The sequence below is a fragment of the Cotesia glomerata genome, linkage group LG7 (genome assembly GCF_020080835.1).
Source record: "Cotesia glomerata isolate CgM1 linkage group LG7, MPM_Cglom_v2.3, whole genome shotgun sequence".
Classification (NCBI taxonomy): Eukaryota; Metazoa; Arthropoda; class Insecta; order Hymenoptera; family Braconidae; genus Cotesia; species Cotesia glomerata.
Genome location: NC_058164.1, coordinates 5,281,911 through 5,303,904, shown reverse-complemented (window position 1 = coordinate 5,303,904; position 21,994 = coordinate 5,281,911).

The window sequence follows — 21,994 nt, the reverse complement described above, 5'->3', positions numbered from 1 at the left end:
AATCGCGTTTGTCAAAGTTTAAGGGAAGTTGGTGCATGAGTTACGATTTGGGAATACTCGCGATGTGGACCTTAGACCTAACTTGTAACGATATTGCTCGAGATTGGACTTCGCAACTCTTAAATTTGTTAATAATAACTTTGTTAGTGTGATTGTGTTATCTGCTTGCTTGTTTTATTGGTTAAGTGTTATCGAATTTGCATAAATAATTGCAGTTAAACCCAAAAGATTATAACGCTGATAAAAAGATCAATAGAAATAAACTGTTAGTGATTTAAAAATTTTTAACATTAAAATCGCCGCGAGTTTTTAATTTCATCTTGAAAAAATGGATTTTAATTAAAAAGTAAATGAAGGAGATTTAATTAATTTTTTAAATTAAAATGTGTTGTTGAATGAAACAAATTATTGTGATGGTTAAAACTTTTTATTTACTTGAGAATAAATAAAAATAAAAATCAAGATGAATAGGTCAGTAAATAATTTTGTTTATAATTTATTTATAACTTTAGAAGATTTCAATTTATCAATATTTAATAGAAAAGGAGTCTCGAGAGTGCTTGCGTTGATAGACCATTTAATTGAAGCACTGAGCAAGGATCAACTAATTGGATTATCTTTCTTGGTAAGTACAGTTTTAGACCCTTTTTTTCATATAAAAAAAAATATGTAATTTTAATTAATAGTCGCTATTTTTTTAAATTAAATTTTTATGTCAAAATATAGTCTGCTGAATGACGGTAGTATGTTTCAAAGTAACATATTTACTTGCAAGTACACATAAACTTTTTAATTTGAAACTTAAATATTAGATTTTTATACACTGAGAGTTTTTTTTTTTATAAATTCTTAGTAAATATTTTTATTTAATTATTTATTGAAGAAGAAAAATTTTCTTAACGACAGATTTCAACTCTAAGGTGATAAAAATAATTTATTAAGCGCAAAGTATGCAACTGTAGTAATTATTCAAGGTAAAATCGCGAAAATAAAAATAAAATGCTTCAAGATTATTAAAATTTAAAGCAACTTCAAAGACTTAATATTTTATTAAGACGAACAATATCTAAAATTTTTCTCCTGCTATAAAATGTTTGATGGATTATTCAGGTCCGGTACTGCATAAAAACAGAATGAAAAATATATATAAATAAATATATAAATTTAGTTTTAGCAAATATAACGTATAGACGGATTAACGTTAATCCTAGTTTTTTATTATCGTTAGACATAAAAATATCGATGTAACGTACAAGGTAGCACATTTGTATGGATACGTGCTTTTCTAGTGTGTTAGTGTATGTGCGTTTGCAGTATTTATGTGAGGGTGCGCACACCAAAACAAAAATGCAATAACCGCCACAAGATATTTTATTCAGCACACATGAGACGAATAGATATCCATGGCGCGTGGAACGTGCCACGATACTACTATGAACATATCGTTTAAACATGCAACTTCGACCAGCAAGCCTGCAATTGCGTCCTACGAGATACTCTATTTTTTATGCATTTATTTATTTTCTCACTCTTACTCTTTTTTTTAGTTTTATTTTTATTCGAGGTACTTTCAGACACAAATTTATAAATATTGAACTTGAATACTAAACTTTTATTTTGTGAATTTATACTCCAGGATTTTTTATTCATAGTATTATTTTTTAAAATTAATTACTGACGATATGTTTATGAGAAAGTAACTTTTTGCTTAGGAAGTAAATAAAAATTTTTAATAATTTTTAAATAAAAATAATTTTTAACACAGAATTTTATTTATTGCAAAAAAAAAGCGCTGTGAATATTTTTAAAAAATAAATTTATTACAAAAATATTTTTAAAAAAATATTTCAAGGTTTTTTTTCAATATGATAATTTTTTTTTTTTTATTTTAAACTTATTAAAAATCATTCTTAATTTTTTTATTTAATTTTTAGTATTATTAAAAATAAAATGAAGGTATTAAATTATTGAATTGACAAAATTTCAATTAATCAGACATTCTAAGTCGGTATAAAATATAGATGCAGATAAAACAAACAAAAGCGCGTTAAAAAAATTAAACAACTAGTTTTATAACAAAAGCGTCAGATTTGTCAATATTCTCAGTATGAATATATCAGCACTAATTTAAAAGTATCATCAATTTAAAGCGTTCCTCCTTTACCTAGCACACATTTTTATTTTCATTGCATATAAATTTGTATCAAGGTTTACTTTAAAACATCCCTGCAAACAAGTAGAGCTAAAGAAAGCAAATACATTTAATAGATCCGACATGAGAATAAAATATACAGGATATTAAAATTCTTAAAATTTGAATTGTATAGCAGCATGGAGACGAAAATACATTTTATGATTCCGAATGTTGGTCAAGTATCATTGACATGCTGAAAATATAAATATAAATACACAAACAGAACTAGAAGCGGAACAGTATTGTATTAAACAGAAAACAATTCACAGGAATCATAAATATTCAAATGGTTATAATTCCTATATCCATAAATAATATATATATTTCGAATAATTGCGCAGACACGACAGAGTTATTCGCCCGGAAATTCCAGTTTATCTCAAATATCTGCTGGAGGTTCATTTTGAAATTAATTATCCGGAGTCAAAGTCGCGAGATCAAAGCGACAATCACAGTCAACTTATTTCTGCGATTCATATCATAAAATAATAGAGTAGAATAGGAAGACTTCATTGTAATTTTGCGTTTAATGAGCGATTGCTTGAGTACTAGCTCTAAACTTTGAATCCTTGCATTCAAATTGTTAATTGTTATTATAATAAGAGTTAAACTTATTACTTGCAATTACTGTTATGATTTTGTTAACTAACTATCCAACCAAAATCATTTAACTCCTTTGAAACAAACCAAACAATTGGTATAAAATTTAAATCCAGTTACAAATTAATTTCTTCTATTAAAACATCCACAAAAAAGGATGTGGAAATAGAACAAGGATTAATTAGTAGAGAACAAACGATTATTTTGGAGTACTAGTTGATTGGCAATTAATGAAAAACATTCATTAAGCTTGCTAATTTGTACAATTTTTAAAAATAATTATAATAATATTATATATTTGAGGATGCGCTCTACCGCCGCGTAATTGTGTCAATGATTTTCAACGTTAATGATCAGCACCTGCGGTGTGTGTTCATGTGTGTGGAGTAATGTACACGTGATTGTCGGTGTTCACCCTGTAGAAGTGCAATCGCGCAAACAGATCATTACGTTTCATCGGAATATATATATATATATATATATATATATTTTTTTTTTCAACAGTTACAACAGAATTTTCCTCGTTGTTTTATTAATTATCCAGCACTCGTTGTTTTACACCAATTATCGGTACAATACCAATTAATTACAATAGTTTCGCTAATTAATGACAGCAATGATAATGGTCATGTTCGTGATTGATGGAAAAATGTCAAGTGCTTTTGTTAAAAAAATTTATAACGGGAATTTTATATCTGTTACGAATAAAAATTTTTATGTCGAGGCTTTAAATGCTTTAAATATTTTCGAGCAATTTGATTTGAATAACCTTCTCTTGATTGCTCGTAGAATTTTTTTTATAAATTATTGAAGTTAAATTTTTCGGATTTTTCTGAAACAGCATTTTTAATTAATCGTTGCGTAATAAACTATTGGTTCATTCAGTTTGGCTGGTTGATTTTGTCACTTGAATACGGTTAATATTCAGTAAAAAACAATAAATTCATCACAAACAACGGACCAGAGTGACCTTATAAAATGAATACAAATGTCAAAGGATTAACTCGAAAAATAATAACCATCGGTTTAACGGTATAAGAGGCAAAATAAATGAAAGTGCATAAACAAACAAATATGATGAATAATAGATAAAACAATGCTCTGTACTCTATATATTTATATAAGGATAAGCTCAGTTAAGCTTTATTCAGCTTTCCATTGTACACTTGACAGATATTGTGTTAATAAAAATGCTGAATGGATAATTTAATTTAGTAAATAGAGCCGTGGAATGGACAGGTGATGAGGGCCTCCAAAGAGTGAGTGAGACTAATATATATATGTGTGTGTGTACCAATATATACCAACGTGTTTATAAGGCAAGGGGTGAGTTTACGACAGCGACAACGACACCAGAGTTGAGCATGAGCGGCTCAAGGGCATGGAAAACTGGGCTGAGTTAGTGAGAGATTCAGTTCACAAGAAAATGTGAAAAGCTCGTGTTAAAACCCTTTTCCGTGTATGTTTTATGTATAGACAGAGGTGCAGACGTATACATTCACCAGACTAGAATCCAGGGCCTAGAGCATAGAGACTAAAACTAAACGTAAATACATTTAAATTTGGAATCACTGTTCGTGAGTGCCGCACATGATTCTGCAATTTACGCAAAAGCTCTTCGACACCAGAAACAGGCACTAGGCGTTTTATACACTTCGCCGTATGTACTTATGCTAAAAGCTTGCCAGGTCTCGAGAAATTTAGATTTTTTTTTTGGTTGATTTCATGGAAATTTAACTGTTGTATTTGTCCTCTGTTTCTGACGCGGAAAAATTTCGTCGTTTTTTGCCTCAGCTTAGCCATTATTTTGAAGGAATTTTCCTGAAACTGAAGGGAGATCTTTGTAGAGCTATATTGTAAATACAGTTCAAATTTGAAGCAAATCGGTCAGTTAGTTTCAAAATGGCGGCTATTAAAAATTTTGATTAACTGAAAATCAATGTTTTCATCGTTTTTTGCCTCAGCTTAACCATTATTTTGAAGGAATCTTTGTGAAACTGAAGGGGGACTTTTGTAGAGTTTTATTGAAGATACACTTTGAATTTGAAGCAAATCGGTCGATTAGTTTAAAAATGGCAGCTATTAACAATTCTTGATTGACTGAAAAACAATGTTTTCGTTGGTTTTTTGGCCAAAATAAATTTTTTAAAGGCGCAAATTGAATTTCTGTAGTACAATGAGCTCGAACTTCATGTTTTGAAAGTTTCTTAGAAGAAATATTACGTACGGTAGCTAAAGTTACGAGTAAAATTCGCAGAAGCTGTACGATTCCTCTAAATTGTCAATGAAAAATCGTGTCAAATTTCTGTGCGGTAACTTATTGCTTGCATGCCGCTTGTTTATCATATCAAGAGATCTCTTTTTCTCGACACATAATATCTCGGTATTATATGTGGAACGCGTGACTATTATGAGTGTATCTGAGCACACTGGAGGGTAAATTCAAGGCCTTTGACCACGTCTGCAATTATCCGCGGGTATATTTATGTCGTGCTGTTGCACTAATTCCGGTGGGATTAGTCGAGAAATTCGCCGGTTTAATATGTCGTGCTCCGGTTTAATTAATTGACATACATTCATTCAACTAGTTATTTTCGAAAAAATTAATTATATTAATTTATTGTAAGTGGTTATTATTTTAAAATGCCTCGGAAATATTCTATCGCGCGTGACTGACAGCTCGCTAATTACTCTTCTAAGATTTATTTTATCGTTTTTCCCGGCTTGTTATTTCATTTTTAATTGAAATTTATCAGAGACTTGATTTTTTATTAAAAATTTCTAAGCGCAAAAAATATGAAACGTTGAAGGAGAAAAATTAGTAAAACATTAATTATAAAGCTCTGATGATTGACAAATAATTAATTTAATTTATTTCCTCAGTTTATTAAGTACATAAGACAATATTGACAGACTTTAATGTAATAAATTTCTAGATTGTGACTAGCTGTCGATATAATCGAGGTTCGATCGATTGAGTTGAAAGGAGAGTAAAAATGTACGTCGCCAAAGGTGACAGTTGACAGGACAGAAGACGAATTTTGTTTTGCGTGCTCGATACATCCACAATTAATGCCCCGTACTTGCCGACATACAAACGTACATCGACACTCCGGTTTGAGTACTAAAAAAAAGCAATCAATACTGCGCGCAACTAAAAAGGTCAACACTTGACATTATTGACGGATTGATTTAAAAAGACTTTGATGCATTAAAAACATATAAAAAATATAAATAGAAAAGTTACTGTCGATTCGATATTTTTTAACACCATTTCGTCCTTTAAGCGCCAAAATTATTCTTTGCTCGTCTGGCTGACAGATGGCGTCCGTAGACACTTCTCTTATCGGATTTGAAAGAGCGTGATTTTTATTTTAAATTTACAACAGAAAGATTGATTAAATTTTTTATTAATGTAATTAAATTATCAACCAGACGGGTGATGAATTAAGGAGTAAAGGTCGTGATAGAATAATAAAAAGATGATTGGTATAAATAATGGAATAACGCTTATATTACTTGCCTAGAAACGATATAGTCTTATTATTATATAATATTTCACAAGAAAGGTTTTATCAATAGGATAGATTATACTTTTAAGCGAAGTTGGCAGCAAATTAGCGGGAACTCCATTATTTAAATTCGCCTTTGGCACATAAAAGAAGGATCAGTGAAGCTAAATCGCACTTGGACGATATTGGCTGCCGAAGGCTCTTCTTCATCCTTTCCATCACTCTTTACTACCTTTCTTTTGATCCAACCCCTTGTAACTGTATACATATATGCATAGATAACTAACTATATACGTCAGTGCTCGTTGAAGGATGGGATGGCGTGGACTAGGGGAAGCAAATCTACCTTATAAAATTCCAACAGTGGTAGAGCAAAAGGAGCACGATGCCAAGCTCTTGGCACACATTTTTGACTTATTTTTCCCACTGTCATTTTTTATTGGAAAAACGAATTTTATTCCGTTTCTACAAGATCAATGATAACTGATAATTTGTTAAAGTAAAAAAATTATCATTTTTTTTCCGGAAAATTCTTTTATGCCAACGTTTGCCATTTTTTTTTCTACCATAGAAATATTATTCTCTTCGATGGCGCCATTTTTCAGAAACAGATAAATTTTTTGTGTGAATTAGCTGTTGATTTTCGGTCGAATGAAATAAATTTATTGAATATTCAGCTCTTCGCTCAATTTATTTCTACCAACGGTCTTACGCTTGTAAATTTTTATGAAACTGTAATAATTTTTTTCTTCTACATGTTTAAAATAAAAAAATAGAAGGAAATAATTTATTTCATCCGTCAAAATGGTTAAATTCAAACGTAAAGGCAGACTAATAAAATTGAATTTCCGTCGTCTAGGTACTCACGCTTTGCGCGGCCTACATACCCGTGCAAACATTTTATACATTTCAACTGGGTGCTATAATTTTTTCTCGGCTCGGTTCTGAACATAACTACGCTTACACACACTCATCCTCATCCTTACAAACACTCACAATAACGTTTGTATGTACAAATATATATAATACTATCCTGCTATGCCACTGTTACTGTCCTCCCACATCACCCGGCGTCACGCCAAGCTAGCTTGATTTTATTTAAACGTCTTATTTACACGGAATATACGAGCATGAGAAAATACATCCGTGCGCCAGTTTTCATCCCCAGACTCCTATCCGTCCTTACTTCACTTCTTTCCTTGTAAAAACCTGATGAGTGATGACGATTACTTTATACTGCCGAGTCGCTGTCCTGTTTATTTTACACCAATAGTTTATTCAATCGCGCCAATAACTGATTTTTATTTGCCTTCAATAAACATCCCTTCACTCAATTTGTTACTTTTAAATTTTTTATTCAAACTTGTAAATAAATTCAAATCAATTCCAAGAAATTTTCATTTAAATTTAAACTTTCACGATACATATAATTTATGTAACCCATAAAATTTTAAATATTTAAGTCTCGCGAACAGGTTTAACGCGGGCCATTAATTCGCGAATTTTATAAAAATAAAATTGAATAAAAAAGTTGCCGCATTATTCAACCGACTATTTGTCTGGCGTCGTAAGGACCTTATTGCATTGTCTATCCCATTTTTGAGGTTAAATCGATGCAAACTTTCGTGCATTCTGCATAACTCCATGACGCTGACTCGGGTAAAATGACAAGTAGTGCTCTATAGTTATGTATATATAAACCTAGTAGAGGTAAATTAAAAAAAGGAAGTAAAAAGTTTGAATATTTAAAATGACCAACGAGTGCAGTTGGCGTCGGACCAAAAAATAGGGAAATTCATAAAAATTTGCCAAGTTCATTTCTGAACACAAATACTGTGTATATAGTCTGTAGTATTGTCGTTTTATTTATATATGTACAAACGTGTAGTATAGTGAAGTTGGGTCAACAATTTACAGACTATCTCATCTATCCAATTGGCAAATTGTCACGGATGTTTTAAATTTACAACGATATTATTTACTTTTGTCCGATAGACAGTTCTTCAATTTAAATTTTTCAAAACTGTATTTATTTTTTTTTCTACATATAAAAAAATTACTAATCTATGTTATTAAGAGAATAAAAAAAATTTTGTGGCCAGTGTATTTATATGATAAAACGGATTTTTATGGTTAAATTTGGTATCGTTGTAAAGATCTTGACCTGAAGTTGTACTTTTTCAAGGTTTCATATTATTCTCACCAATAGTCAATTTATGATGATAAGTATTTAGGCTGCATTCGGAAATTCTCTGTTTCTAGATACATAATTAAAAAATGACCTTGTATCTTGTAAACTATTGACATTTTTAAAGATATAAGCTCATCCCAATGTTACACTCCTCAAGACCTTTCATTTGAGTACCCACATCAATTTTTCATATATTTTATATATATATATATATATATATATATATATATATATATATATATATATATATATATGAATATATGAAAAATATATCAAAATGCATGTGGGTACTCAAATGAAAGCTCTTGATGAGTGTAGCATGGGAATAAGCTTATATCTGTAAAGATATCAATAATTAAGAACTGATATTGCTATCTTGTCAACTGATGATATTTTTAAAGATATAAGCTCACCCTGACATTACACTCATCGAGACCTTTCATTTAAGTACCCACATCAATTTTTTCATATATTTATATTTATTATATATATGTATATATGAAAAATATATCAACATGCATGTAGGTACTCAAATAAAAGCTCTTGATGAGTGTAACATCAGGATGAGCTTATATCTTTAAAAATGTCAATAGTTAAGGAAGTACAGTGCAATTTGACAAAAGTCATTATTAATAAAGCAAAATTTTATTTATTTATATCTCACAAGTCACAGCAGTCACATAGTGACTGCAAGGTTGCTAGTAATTTTTATTTGAAATAACATTGTGAATATTTTTTAAATTTACAAAATTAATTTAAAAATTTTTCATGAATAATTTTGAGGAAAAAAAATGTTGTAAAGTAACAAAAATTAAACAAGAAATAATAAAGTTTACCATCATGAATAAAAATAAAATGGAGTAATTAAAAAATTAATAATAATAAAGAGTAAACAATGTTTTATATCATGATGATTTTAATTATTTGAGTAGAATTTTAATTATTCGCTATTTGTTTGCGGTAGGTAGCAAGTATTTTGTGAGCAGTAAAAAACAATTTTTTTTGCTCGTTCCTTTTATTTATTTTTTACGTTCTATTATTTTTAGTACTCGTTTAACGGTGCAAAATAAACGGCGGCATTTCAGCAACCGAGACCCACCCGGAGATACCTAATGGGAATGCCACGATGCGGGATTAAAAAAGAACAAAAAGGCTAATAAATATAGATATAGATGTAGAATACATAATATATGAAATGGAACATGGAACACTGAAGAGATGACCGCTCCCCACGCACTTTCGGGCTCGCAATAAGCTCCGAAGAAATTGTACTTTATGGCGGGAGGATGCGCGGACATTGCTATGAATACCAACGTAATTATTCTATGCATTCTGACCTCTGATTATTACTGTCGTAAACCGTATACAGTACTGTTCGCTCCTGTACCTGTGACAAATTGTTTAGCATTTAATTTTCAAATAAATTACCTTAACAAAAGCTCCATCGCATTACTGTCGTTAAATTATCATATTGTTATTATTTAGTATATTGCTGTTATTTTATTCATTGAAACACGCCCGAGGCTCGCTCTACTCTACCTTTCAAATTATTCCTAAAATTTTAAACTATCTTGTTTGTCAGCTTAATTTATTCATGCCGAGGTATAAAATTATTTCATATTTTTACAATTATGATACAAATTGTTTGCTTCATAATTATTCTGGCTAAAAAAAAATGTATGAAGGGTTAAAAAAGCGATATGAAGCACTAAATATGTCTCCGGAAAAATATTTTCATTAAAAATAGTGTCAAAAATGCCATGAGTCAACTCTTTTCCCTTTTTTTAAGCTGTACCCCCATGAAAAAAAAATTTAAAAAAAATATATGTCGAAATACATAAAAAAAAAATTTTAAACATATTAAAAATCTATAAAAAATATAAAAATATATATATATATATATATATATATATATATATATGCTCTATATATATATATATATAAATTATGTATAGTAAATATATTTTTAATAACTATCTTTTGGCCGATTTTCATATATATTTTATATATTTCAAATATATTTTAGATATATTCAAAATATATTTTTTTTATATTTTTAGCAATTTATTTTTTATGTATTTTAAGATATATCTTGAATATACCTAAAATATATTTAAAATATATATAAAAATCGACCAAAAGTTAGTTATTAGAAATATATTTACTATACATATTTTTTATATATTTCGATATAGATTTTTTTTATATTTTTTTTTCATTGGGATAGACTCTCAAAACTGTCAAAAAAATTAAAAAAAAACTTAAAATAATAGAAAAAAAAAAATTTGGTATTTACTTCGAGTGAAGACGCAAATCCGGATTAAAAATAAGCTTGCGATTTTTAACAGCAGATATTTTATCTTTATATAGGGTGTATCGACATTTTGTTGGTTATTTCTCAGAAGTGTGGGGGTGTAACGTTCGAACAAAATGCGCCATACGATACACTGGAGGATGGTTAAAGTGAAATTAGTTTCATGCTTGAGAATTTTCAAGTACTTGTGATCAAAGCAACACTTTACAGAATATATATAAATGTGTATGTAGGGAGCAAAGTAGGAGATAGAGTATTAGAGAAGTGTATACAGAGAATCAATTCGCAATCGAGCTAATTGGATTGGCTTGCCTGACACGTTCCTTAAGTTAAATGGCGATGCAGTAAATATATATATGTACAGTTGTTTTGCCTTCACGTCTGTTCTATTCGAGTCTGGAGCATTCTGCAGACCTTTGCATCCAATGGCTGCTCAATCCGATTTCCCTCCCCATTTATTCTATTTGCCTCGGCACTTGATACTGATAATTGTTTTAAACTCTTTGGACGATAAATTTATGTACAAGCGTCTCTTTCAGTTAGTTCTGCAATTGCATAAGTATCCCACTAAATAAACGGTCTTTAAATAGTGTCGATCCTATTGAAAATTACTCTGTTTATTTATCTTCTCCAATTTTATTTTTTTTTTTTTTTTTTTTTTACGAATTCAAATTCTATATTCAAATTTTTGAGTAATAAAGAAGCTTAAATTGATGTTCGCGACGCACTGATAGAAGGATTTAGTACAGAGTACTAAACTGATTTAGTAACAAAATTTTTATTCATTTATTTGGGAGAAACAAATATTTTGTACCCATCAATATTATTTTTGACAGTTTAATAAATGATTTCTTTATATGAACAAAGTCTTATTATATGGAAATAAATATTTAGTTCCACCAAATAACATTTAGTAACAGGTACTAAATATTTATTTGGTAAGAATTGTCGGTAGATGGCTATGCTTTAATTCGAATGTTTATGTGATACATACACGGAAAAAAGTAAACTGTAATATTCACTCGGATTCTGGTTAATTTTTATAGTTTCAAACAGTAAAGCGGACATCGGGGTGGAAAAAATATAAATATTACAGAACTTAATGTAGAAAGTATAAAAGCCACAATTTATAATTTAATATCCAAAATAAATGATTAGTAGCCGTCACTATAGTAAATAACGACTCTTTCATCTTTAAAAATTACAGTTTCAAACAGTAAAAATTGCCATTTCAATATATAGTCCATATTATGAGGAGAAGGGGAACTCAAATGAAAGAGAAGGGGGTCCCATTCTGGGAGAATTTAAAATTTGAAACAGTAAAAATTATACTTTTAAAATATACATTTTAACAGTCCAAGCAAGTCAATAATTACAGTTTGATTTTTAGCGTTGCGTTTAAAATTTACCATTTTACTTTGTAAATATTGACGTTGCTTATATTAGAAATTTAGTAACTGTATTTTATACTTTTTACATATCATAAGATCATTTTTTAGGTACGAAATGATAAATATCAAAGTCTGAATTCTTAATTATTATACTTTAATATTTTAGACATTTACATAGCGAATATTACTGTTTGAAATAGTATTTTCTTCCATATAAAAAGTAAATTGTAACGTTTAAATGGTAAATATTATATAGTGAATAGTAAAATCAGGATTTTACTGTTTAAAATGGTAATTTTTAGCAGTTGATCATTACTTATTATAAATCGACTGTTATTTATTACAGTTTACTTTTTTCCGTGTAAAGTATTCACTGACTCAGATTATTTTATTCAGCTCGATTTTGGGAGATTTATCAAACCTTTACAAACACACATACTCCCAATAAATGTCTTCTATTTATATCTTTTCTCAGTGGAGTTTAGTTTACATTTTTCAATTTGTCTATTATTGATATGTTAAAAACTTGTTTAATTTTAAATTTTATAAATGTCTCAAACGAAGAAATATAATTCAATGAGATTTTTTTCTTTATAATACCTTATATTTTTACTTAAAATTATTTATTTTTATTTATTTTAAGTTAAAAAATTAGGTTACACCCTAAAATTAGTTAAAAAGTTAATTTCTTCGATACCAATAAACGATTTATTGAGTAGCAATAAATCATTTGTTAAATACTACTAAATATTTATTTGGTGGAACTAAATGGGCTTTAATAAATTATTTAGTACCTATTACTAAATATTTGGTAATTAAAGGTTTGTTAATAAATCATTTAGTATCAGTTACTAAATCTGATTAAATAGAACTAAATCCTTCTATCAGTGCGGCTTAACAGCATGGAAGGTGATTTGTTGGAAAAATTTATCTACAAGCAAAGCAGCCTTAGGTGGGTTGGGTGGCAAAGCGAGGACAAACAGCCGTATGAAAGAAACAAATGAAGATTCGAAAAAGAAAGGGAGCGAGAAATGAAATTGGTAGAAAGGGGGCATGTTCTTTGACGCCAATAGAGCGAAAGAAGGCCACTATTACTATTCACAGTACAGAAAAAGGAACTTTTGAGATTGCTTATGGTCTATAACGTGCTCCAGTGAAAACTGTGAAACAAGAATAAGAATAAGAAGACGAAGTAACGACAGGGAAGAATAAGAAAATCGGTGGTAGGTCGATATTGGCAACTTCCAGATCGGTCTATCAAGCAAAAACTCGCTTTTCCTTTTCCCTGGGCTCTAGTCTCTCGACTTCTAACGCGTCTCAACGAGCAGAGTGTCTTTGGGAATCGCATGACGGAAAATGTTCCTTTTCTTTGGCACTTTTTTCATCCTTTGCCCCGTTACGTCCTGTAGCGATGATGCACCAGCCTCTCTCTGTTTTTCCTTTCAGTTTGTTTTGTCTTTCATGTATTTTTTCCGGTCTTTCATTTCTATCTCTTTGAGATAGAGAGTGTGTCACTGGTATGCAAGTTCTTTCTTCCTCGATTTGGTCTTCTCGCTCGTGAAATGAAAGAATCGGAATAAAATGAAATGGCGAAATAAAAATTCATTCCTTGGGCGGCAAACAACGTATTCAAGGTGAAAAATTTCCACATTCATGAATTTTAAAATCGCTTTATGTTGAATTCCTACCGACTATTTCAAAGCCTGTTTTTGATGAAATTCTTCTCTTTTATCATTTATTTGATTCTTTTTATTTTATTTTATTTTTCACTGTTTCAGTTTTTACTTTCGGAATTTTAGGGTGGCAGATATGCAGTCGAGTGTTTTATTGCTAATAAAATTTACATTCTCTGGGTTGAATTTTTCAGAGCGCGGAAAAGGGTTATTTTGTGAAGAATCTTGAATTTTTTTTCGGTCACCAGCACTTGCAGAATTAATCGGATATAATAAAGAAGGGTGAATTTATTCGAAAAGTTTTAATCGAGGGGCTGGTTTAAGCGAGTGGTTAGTGATTAAACAAATTCCTGATCAAGACTCTCGAGCGACAGGTATACAATGTGCTTGAGCGCAATACTGATTAATTGAAAATTGAAAGGATCAATGGATTACACACGAAATAAAATCCTTGAGCTACAATGATGAAAAAATTAACTTGATTCTTTTAAATTAAAATAAATTTCTGCTTGTATAAAAATAATAAAATTCTTTAAAATTAATTTATTTTTTTTATCAGAGTAAGTTTTTTATTTTTGTAAAAATTATAAGTCGAATTTAATAAAAAAATTTGACAGTGAAGTTTAATTAGCGATAACTAATCCTGGAACAAATGAAAAAGAGCCGAGTTTATTTTTAAAATTTTTAAAATAGAGCCAGTTTTTTTTTTTTTTTTTTTTTTTTTAATAAAAAAGAAGAATATAGTATAAACTCTTGGGTAAATAAAACGGGAGATAATATTCTGATAAAAGAAGCATTAAAGTAGAGGTATATGTATATGTAGACGAAGGTAGTAATCAAAAAGGAATAATATGAAGATGAATATAGTGTGAATATGGGACGTTATATTGGGAGTGTAAAAAAAGGTCAAACAAAGAAAAATACAAAAAATACTTCATAATAACAGTGCAAGCGGGTTAGTGAAAGGATTTTTAATTAAAAAACAAAAAAGCAAGAGACCTTTATTAAAATTTTTCGAGTCTTTCAAATGGACTGGAATGTCCAATAGTCGGTCGGGCGCTATGAAAACTCTCGGGAATCAGAAGTAAAGGTTGTACTGGCATTTCTGATATCTATAACCTCAGCTCTCCGGCCTCGGTCATAGAGTTTTAACCAGGAAATGTCTTCAGTAATAATTTACTGTGTAAATATTTGATAATTACGTCAAGATTGAAATTCTGAGCTGTTATATTAATGATTCAATCCACTTATTTTATTAAGAATTAATTTTTATGGAAAATTGTCCCAAAATAAATTCCATAAATTTAATTTGACTTTATTTTATTTAAAGCTTGATGGATTTTCGATAATTATAACTGGTTACAAAATTTTGAGAGTAAAATCCAGAATCATAACGAAATTTATTTAATTATCGGATATTTTGTGGCAGAAACTCGAAATTAAATTTATTCAATTATTGACTTGTCCCAATTTAAACTTTGTAAAATAACAATATGCGGAATAACGAACAAACCCAGGAAATAAATATTAATTTTGTTGCGATTATTTGGAACGAGTTTTAATAAATTCACACATTTGTTGAAACAAAATTTCATCATCTGTGTTCTGTATTCAGTATTCTGTATTCTGTGAAAATATAAGGGAAAATATAGATATAGTTACTTTAAAGTTATATATTGAAATAGAGTGTGATGGCGCACCTTCATTGGTATAACCTGCTGCGCACATATGCCTCAATCATAAATTTTGCCGGACAGCAGTTGTACTGCACAAATGTGCCGTTTCCGCATTACTCCTGTCCCTATTCTCGGTGTATCGAAACGTGCTGTCGTCATTGCATAATTCTTTTACTCTATTTCTCAAAATATTTTTTTTCATTGGTACTTTTTTTTTTTTCAAATACAATGCATTTTTATTTTTGCTATGATTTAATCTTTACTAATAAATGGAGTCGGTTTTTGTGTCCGGTTATACTGCGAAAACTACTGAACCGATTGGAATAATACTAATACGATAAGATGCAGCGTGTTTCGGAGAAAGTTTTAGTATATGATATGTTGGTGATTACTTATCCGGAACCTATATTTTTTTGACTTAGAAAAAATGAATTTTTATTGCAACTAAATTTATTCTATTCGATTGTCATTTGTTTAAAATAAATTTTTTAATTCTATTGGTTATGTTTATATACTAGGCAGATTTTTTCACTTATGAGACCTGCAATTTCTTTAACTGAAACTTTCAATGCTCATTGCAAATTTTTTTTTTCAAATCAATTATTATTGATTTTTGTAAGAAAGATACGGGAGTGTTATAATAATTTCACATTGAAAGTTACAATGAATATTAGCTAGAATAATTACATGGGTAAAAGGTGCATGCCAATTCGATAAAATTGGGAATCTGAGCAAGTCAAAACAATACTCTAATTAAATTTCAAGTGTAGATCTAAAAATGCAATTCTATAAAGCGCTCAGTGGAGCGGGCGAGTAACAGCTAGTTGTTTATAAATTAATTAATATAAATTGAAAAAAAAATAATAACTCAGATGAATTTAGTCGAAAGTTGGTCTGATAAATTATTGATGTGGAATTTTAATTTTCGATAATTGAGTCACCAGTTGAGCTCTCAGACAAAGTGATTTTATAAAATTATCGCAAAACCGATACACTATTTATTTCATTATTCACCTCTACACGGTTATTAAATATCGATAGAACATATGAAATTTTATAGCCGATAAATATTTTATGAAAAGAATAAATCGATAGTCGCTTAATAAGAGATACATGCAGCTGAAAATATTTTATAATTAAAAAATTTTATTACTGCTGACTTAAAAATTTAAATTCTTTCGAAAAAATTTTTAATTTTGATCCAAAATTTAAATTCCAACTTTATACCATAATTTTTTTTTCATCAATCGTGAGTTTAAAAACAATTATGAGAGAAATTAGCGATTAAAAGCGAGCATTTGTATGCTTAATTGGGATCTAAAGAGCAAAAGTGATAAAGATATAAAATGTAATAGAATAAAATGCAATAAGGGAATAAAAAAGGAGGATTTCTGGTGAGCGATCGTCCATCCCTTGAAAACCATGTCACGACTTTGTGGCTTCCCAACTCTGACAAATCGAGCGTGCCGAACACTCTCATTCGTTTTCCTAATCCAATCCTTTCTCTTTCACCCTTTGCCTTCATCCCTTAAACCGACATACACACAACGATCTATTACACCGATAAATTTTATCTTTTTGCCCGCTCAGCATTTAAATTTATCCGCTCTCATTCTCCAAGTCATTTACACATATTTTAATCTCCTCCCACATTTCATATCTTTATTCATTCAACCTGCCTCTATTAATCTTCCAATATAATATTACAAGTCCTTATCATACGATATCATGTACTATTTTTTATAAAATAAATTTTTGTCAATTACATTTACTTAACGACTAAGTAATTTTATGTTAAGCGTGTAGATACGGTTGCTAAGATACCGGTACGAGCTTTATCGCGTTGAATCACCAATTTTCGAATTTTTCTCGTTGGACTGATGGCCAACTTTATCTTGAATTCACCCAAGACGCTGCTCTCTCATCAACACGACAGAACGTGCTAAAAGTGAACGAAAAAAAAATTCTTTACGTTTCAGCTTTTACTGCAATTTTTTTTTGAGTTGTTTAATCTTAAATTTAACAATAATAATAATAGCTAGCAACCTTTCAGTCACTATGTGACTGTCGTGATTTGTGAACTATAAATAAATAAAATTTTGCTTTATTAAATAATGAATTTTGTTAAATTGCACTGTACTTTTTTAACTATTGACGTTTTTAAAAATATAAGCTCATCACGATGTTACACTCATCAAGAGCTTTCATTTGAGTACCCACATGCATTTTTATATATTTTTCATATAAACATATATATATATAATATATATTTTAAAGATATAAGCTCATCTCGATATAAATATATGAAAAATTGATGTAGGTACTCAAATGAAAGGTCTTGATGAGTGTAACATGGGGATGAGCTTATATCTTTAAAAATGTCAATAGTTGACAAGATAGCAATCTCAATTTTTAATTATTGATATTTTTAAAGATATAAGCTTATCTCGATGTTACAATCATCGAAACCTTTCATTTGAATACCTACATGGCTTTTTTTATATAATTTATATATATGGTATTTGTGAAATATATAAATATATAAAATATATGAAAAAATGATGTGGGTACTCAAATGAAAGGTCTTGATGAGTGTAACATCGGGATGAGCTTATATCTTTAAAAATGTCAATAGTTGACAAGATACAAGGTAATTTCTTACTTATGTATCTAAAAACAGTACAGAACATTTTCGAATGCAACCTGAATTCTTATCATTAGAAATTGACTATTGGTTAGAATGATATAAAACCATGAAAAGGCACAACCCATTTTATCATATAAATATACTGGCCGCAAAATTTTGCTTATTGTCTTAATAATATAGATTTTTCAAAATTTTGATATTAAAAAAAATTTCTACTCAAATTATTGACTATTAGAAAAAAAAAACAAAATTAATATCGATATGAATAAAAATTCATAACAATTCAGTATAAAAAAAAGTCAGCATGTAAATGAGTATAAAGATCGAAGCTCAAACTTGGTTACTTGATTTAGACTTCCCTTGTGTAAGTGTAAATGTGATTTTTTTTCCTCGTCTAGCCGGTGTATACGCCCCCGACAAGCAGTATCAACTAGCCGTGATGTTATCATCGAAACGCAATTTTCTGTGCTAGCTCGCAGTTTGACATAGCAGAGCCTTTACTTTTTTTTTTTTTTTTTTTTTTTTCACCTACAATGTTTGCACCTTTATTACGTTATCAAGCAACGCTGAGCTTTACACTAAAGACCTCTGCTATACTTGCTTGTATGTAAAATAACTCGGACCTTCTGGCAACCAATCGATCCACATTTTTAAAATCTAAATCTTTGATTATATAATATTAATTCTACTTATCAATCTTTCGCGTAAAATATCGCAACGTAATTTATGATCTGAGTAATAATATTGAAAGTTTACCACAATATTTTACCTTCAGTTCAGATAGTTTGAAGGCTAATTAATATCAATCAGTCTTGTGGTATTACTTCAGTCTATTGTGTTCTTCTTCAAAGAAAAATAGTCTCGTTAAATTTTGTAAATTAATTTAATTAACCAAAGTGCTTGAAGCGTGAAAAAAATTAAGCGAAGAGGCTTGACAAAAAATAAATAAATAAAATGAATGAATTTTCACCAAGAGATAAGTAAAAATAATGCGCAATTATAAATGCTAAATGAGAGTCGCTGACCAAAGTACAAAAAAGCAAATTCAGCAGAATATTCCCTCGGATTCCGAGATTGCCAGTGATTCAAGCTATTTTTTACTGGCATTCATTCCACGTCGAGATACAGCATTCCGCCTGACTGGAAGGGATAAAAAAACTCTGATAGCTGGATAGATAAATAATGATAATCATAATAACAGTAATAATAATAAATGAGGAAGAGCAAATAAGGAAATAGAAATAACTAGGCAAACATAAAGCACCCCACTGGCTGCAATCATGTCGTAATGATGTACCAACCACTCATATCACTTTAGACGTCTCTGTACTATAAATGAGAGCTCCCCAGTAAGTAAATCAATTGTGCCAATAACTTTTTTTGCTTCTCCACTGCACTTCCGACCCTACAATCTCTTCTATTCAAATGAAAACAAAAAAAATCCTCACATCAAACGCGACTTTAGGTTCGTAACAAATACCGAGTGATTCAACGTAGTATCGTCTTTAGAAAAGATTCAAAATCTTTAAAGAGCATTCGATTATTTATTTTTAGCTACATTTCTTTTATTGTCTCAAAAAAACCCAAAAGTTCTTAACTTTTGACCGACCATTTTTAGTTCTAACCAACTTTATACCCTTAGTTAGAAAGAGAATATAAAATGAGTAACGATTCAAATGGAAATATAAAGTACTAGGAAGCATAATACTCGAGACTGAGAACTAAAAACCTTCGGACGGTTTTCTTGGAACGCAAGTATGCTTCCCGGGCAGTGGGTCTTTGCCCAGTATCGATTTGATATCAAACGTCTGATAAAGAAGCTTTAACGAGCTCTATACTGTCGGACTTGGACAAGGTATACCCGGTTCCGATAGACGATTGACGTCTCGGGATAGTTTTACGAGCAGATGCTTTATCGAGCACTGTGTCAAGAGGTCGAATGGCACATCATAATCACCCTTTTATGAACTCATCATTCTTTATTATGCGGTCTACTTATTCTTAAAATCACATTTTTGGTACAAATAATTTCAATTTAACTTGATAGGAAAATTTTGACTTTAAAATAGGCTGCGTCATATTCGGCTACTCAATTTTAAAACACAGTAACTGCAAAATTTTTATACCTAATTTTTTTTTATATTGCTGCATTTTTAATAACTTTTAGACCTTAATTTCAAGTATTTTTTCTTAAAAATATTTATATTCAAATATTTTCTATTCATAAATCAATTTTTTCATCAATTTGGCAGGCAAACTTTTATTTAATAAAAAAATTTTTTTAAATGTTAGTTACTGTGTTTTGAAATTGGGCAGCCGATTTTGCATCTCCAAAAATTGGGAATTTTCACCTTGGAACCTATTCAAAGCTCTATTTTAGAGAAAATCAACACGTTTTAAAATTTCTCAATGGATTTAATTCACTGCACACTGCACCACCTAGAAATCATCAAAACTTGGACTGTTATCTATCATCACGTTGGCAAGTTCAATAATAACATCGAGAGTCCAGAGAATGTTGAAGCTTTAGAGCTCGGAGCTTAAAACCAGAAGCTTATTTGACAAACCGCCTTGTTACTGGTTGTCTTACCGAGTCTATAAATTCTCTCGAGTTCCATTTCTCCGTCTTGGCAATTCAATTGTACCCGTCGGCAACAAATCATAGAACCGATAACTCCTTAACCGTCTTACGTCTTACATCTTGCAGAGTTCGTTGAAGATATTGCGGCTCAAATTCTCAATACTCTTACATCAAATCGTATCGTTGCAATATAACGTAAACGAATCGGGTGTATTGTCAAAAAATACGTAGAAGCTCCTCGCCATTCCAGAGTTGAAGTTGCTCGAGGAATACGAATGCGAATCCGGGATGTAGCGACTGGAGTTGGATAGTGAGAAGACAAATGGAGATCAGCTATAATGCGTCGCGGATATTGGAACAGCTAAGCCCTCCGGCAGATTGACGAGAATACAACCTCTGTGTACAGAATACGAAGGTATATTGGTATGGTCTAGCCTGATATCCTATATTGTCCAGTAATAATCCGAGAGGACAAGATGTACTCAGCTAAATGAAGACCCGCTCAGCTGAAATCACTGTCATTGCTTCCGATTCCTATTCCGATTTTGATTTCGTCTCAAACTTGTATTTCTGGACTGTTGGTGTGGGAGTTCTCTGCCGTATCTAAAGCTCTCTCAGTTTGGCGAGCCTGGTTGCTTTCGCTCATCCAATATTGCATCACCGCATTTGATTGTTCATAACCAGTCGGCCGTGCAATGAGAAAGCCATGTCATATCTGCCGACCACGTTTCCATATACATACCCGTAATACACTCATCCGTACAAATACTCATTTATAAGTGTATGCGTGTACACGTCGATAGGGTATCCGGCCCAGCTTTGCTTTCGCGGACGATTAAACACCTTCAGGCTTAATCGGTCACAGAGAAACTGTTATTTGTCCCGTCACAATCATAATCGCTCGAGTTAATCACTCATTTTTTTTTTTTATCAAAGTGTGGAGTAGACTTCACCACTGAGAATCTTACGAGTGGTTAGTTAGTTATTTATCAGTAATTAAATCTTTAACGTGTAATGTGTTTTTTTCTTACAAATGTTCTTTTTTGATGTAGGCCTATATCTTCTCATTTTAAATCAAGATTTCATCAATTTACAATATAAACCTTTTTTTTTAAGGGACAAATTTTAAAAAATATAACAAATATCAGTTAACGTATTCTAAAATTAAATAGCCGTACTTTTATGTGAACGAACAACTATTTTAGATTTGACAAC